Source organism: Sinocyclocheilus anshuiensis, unplaced genomic scaffold, assembly GCF_001515605.1.
Source record: "Sinocyclocheilus anshuiensis isolate Anshui unplaced genomic scaffold, SAMN03320099.WGS_v1.1 scaffold333, whole genome shotgun sequence".
Classification (NCBI taxonomy): domain Eukaryota; kingdom Metazoa; phylum Chordata; class Actinopteri; order Cypriniformes; family Cyprinidae; genus Sinocyclocheilus; species Sinocyclocheilus anshuiensis.
In genome coordinates, this window is record NW_015539871.1 from 295,182 (window position 1) to 298,991 (window position 3,810).

Below are 3,810 nucleotides of genomic sequence, written 5' to 3' on the forward strand. Positions count from 1 at the left end.
AATTATTGTTTAGCCAAACAGTTAATAAACAAACATGCAAAAACATACAACAATATGTATGTTTATATATATAATATGAGGAAATAAATTGGAAATGAAGCCAAACGAGGCTATTAAAAAAATCGCCATAATGTATCAATTAAAAGATTATTATTATTAATTTATATTAATTTATTATTAATAATAAATTGCCATTTGAATATAACATGTAAAGGAAATTAAATTGACAAAATTACAATTATGAGAAAAATAATAATAAGAATACAAATTATTATTATTATTATTATATTCTCATAATTGTAATTTTGTTATTTTAATTTCCTTTACATTTTATATTCAAATTACAATTCAACTTCCGATTCAATTCCAACTCATGAATTGCATATTTTAAAATTTGCTCAACCCTGGTAATAAATTTTGTAATTTTATAGCATATTATTATTATTTGAATGCCAAATACAACGTTGAACATGGATGTAGTCCATGGTTTAGCCTCTATTTAGTGCAAATTTTATGGTCAAATAAATTAAATCATTTCATGGTTCATGGAAAAATTTATTTCTGACCAACTACAGTGTCTTAATGTAACATAAAACCTCAAAGAAATTAGCCAAAACCCCCAAAAATCCAAGACGAGCAATTTTTGCGCAAGCCATTATCACAGACATCCAATTTCAACAGCAGAGATAAGTGAATTGATTCAAGAATTTCTATTTCAAAAAGAAGAACAAAAGGAGCTACAGACAAGTTTTAATAGAACACCAAACTCTTACAATTGCTTGAGATATAAATCTCTAATTTCTCAAAGTCAAACTGGGCGGAAGGAAAACTGGCTCAGTTCATAATGCACCAAAAATATACCAAAGAGTTACTATAGCTTGAAACTAGCCCACATAAAACATTAATAATGTGTTTTTATGCTGCTAAGCAGTAGATCCAATAGAAGATTTAAACCATGTTTACTTCCAAACCGCTGCCACATATATTAAGGACTCATCTAAAGCAGAATGATAACTCCATCTGAGGAGATGACAGAACAAATCATAAAGAGGAACGCAACAGCCAACTACTGTGACTTCCTTTGCTTTACGTCTAAATATAGATCCTATGTAGTTACACGGCATACTTGCAGTAATTGGTTGGAAGACATTGCCAGTGAAATGATTGTGGAGTTCAACGAGTTTACTTTTTATGAATCTGCAAAATACTTGCCAAACAAGATGTAATTGGTAACAAAAGTTTCAGCTCAGTATTGACCTGAAATTAATTAAAAATAAAGTAAAGTAAAATTAAATTAAATTAAATTAAATTAAATTAAATTAAATAGATGGTTGCAGTGGTCACTCAGTAGGGATTAGCTAGTGTGGGACCAAACTTAAACATATTTTTCAAATAAATGTAAAAATAATTATAATTAAAAAAAATAAAAAAATAAAAACCTTGGGTATCAGGGTCTAAAAGTTGACCTTTGTGTCTCTAATGCTAAAGTAGTAATGAAACAAAGTGTACCTTATTCGTGGAAAGCGCAGGCTGTAACTTCAGAGTCATAAACAAAGCTAGTTACGATGATTTGAGAGAACACTGCAATGCTGAAATATTAATCACACATTTGGGATGCATAAATTACATTAAAACAGGACACAGTCCAGAGGAAAACCTCAAGTCCTCTACTTTAAAAGCTATTATTTTTTTTTCTTTTTAAATAGCGAAATCAACCACAAATAAACTTTTAGGTCTTAATCACACTCAATGGGTTTTTACCCACTTTTTTTTGTGGGTTTTTACCCACAAAATGGGTTTTTACCCACGTTGCGTGTGTTAAGTGTTTCATTTCAGTCCTTCTCTGAATCGTCATGTTTTCCTTTTCAAAGGTCTGAATGTGCCGCTTATTGGCAAGAGGAATGGAAATATAAATTGTTTCTAAATCTGTACACATAAAACACAATTTACTCACAAAACATACTTCATCAGACATTAAACTACAGATGTTTTCCACAGAAAACAACTCTTATGAAAATTCAATATCTACATTTTACACAATTATGTTTCATAAAAAATAATTAGACATATCAAAAACTGCTGGGCTCAAGACGACCAAAATACACAAATCTGACCAAATTACCATTGTTGTACCTAATAAAATCAAAAAATAGAATTTATAGAATAGAATAGAATGTATTTATATATTAACATCTGCATGCTTACACATTTTTCCAAATAAACTGATATTGAAATTAGCATTATCACCAATCTAAAGCTAATTTGCTCATATATTATTTCTTTCCTATGTGCATGTGAGCACTGAACAGCCCAACCAATTTTCTGCCTACCGACTGCCTTGTGCCATTAATAAAAAGCCCCGGCACCAGCAGCCAATCAGGCGAGCCAACATATTAGCGTTCCATGCAGGGCATGTGTAAGAGTGGATGACAACACTCCCACACACCAAATCACATACCACACACACACACACACACATTGACCATTGCTATGGCAACCCCAAAGGTGGAGGAATGCATTTGTGCTTTGCAGGTTTCCTGATGCAGTTCATTCAATTGGAAAAAAGGAGAGCAAAATAGCAGACTTGACCTGAGCATGTGTCAGCTGTGTGCCATTCAATTCCTCAAAGTGAACTGAGGTGACAGGCTGGATATAAAATCTCAACCGAGGAATAATGAATGGAAAGAAATGCATAACTACTTGTATTTTTTTAATGTTTAAATAGAGCAAAATATTTTTTTTAATTGCCAAAATATACTACCATTCAAAAGTTTGTTTAAATGTTTAAATCATTCTAATATGCTGATTTGCTGCTCAATAAATATTTATTATTATTATCAATGTTGAAAACAGTTGTGCCGCTTAAAGGGATACTCCACCCCAAAATGAATATTTAGTCATTAATCACTTACCCTCATGTCGTTCCAAACCCATAAAAGCTTTGTTCGTCTTCGGAACACAATTTAAGATATTTTGGATGAAAACCGGGAGGCTTGTGACTGTCCCATAGACTGCCAAGTAAATTACACTGTCAAGGTCCAGAAAAGTATGAAAGACATCGTCAGAATAGTCCATCTGCCATCAGTGGTTCAACCGTAACGTTATGAAGCGACGAGAATACTTTTTGTACGCGAAGAAAACAAAAATAATGACTCCATTCAACAATTCGTCTCCTCTGTGTCTCTCCGCATCACCGTAGCACCAGAGAATATCCGCTGAACGCAAACTGCGTACGCTATTCTGTGTCAGCCGCGACACAAGGATACGTTTTCTACTTGTATTTACACTTTGATTTGAACAAAAACAGCGCATCCATGCAGCACGGCTGACACAGAAGAACGTACGCTGCTTGCATTCAGTGGATATTCTCCAAAATGGTGCTACACAAACTGTATATAGGCAATTCATATATATTTATTTATTGTTATTTTTATTTATTTACTTTTTTTTTTATTTTATTCAATAAATTAAATCAATCTGGTTAATCAATCTGGTTTAGCGGATGAAAATTTAGCCTCTGGCTAAATCCAGTACAATGCATTAAATGGAAACGTTTATGTTAAAAACTGAAAACTGTCCCTTTCCAAATTAATAAACTAAACTAATTCAATTCAAATTCACGCCAATGAATTGAAAGCAAATGCATTTTAAATGCAACTTTACATTGTCTTTAAAGGGGTCATATGATGCGATTTCAATTTTTCCTTTCTCTTTGGAGTGTTACAAGCTCTTGGTGCATAAAGAAGATCTGTAAAGTTGCAAAGACTAAAGTCTCAAATCCAAAGAGATATTCTGTATAAAAGTTAAGAG

At 32.3% G+C, this 3,810-nt stretch overlaps 1 pseudogene; it reads right to left on the minus strand.

The window, feature by feature from the left end:
- Positions 1-3,810, minus strand: part of LOC107685220 (elongation factor-like GTPase 1) — a 134,481-nt pseudogene that overhangs the window by 98,473 nt on the left and 32,198 nt on the right.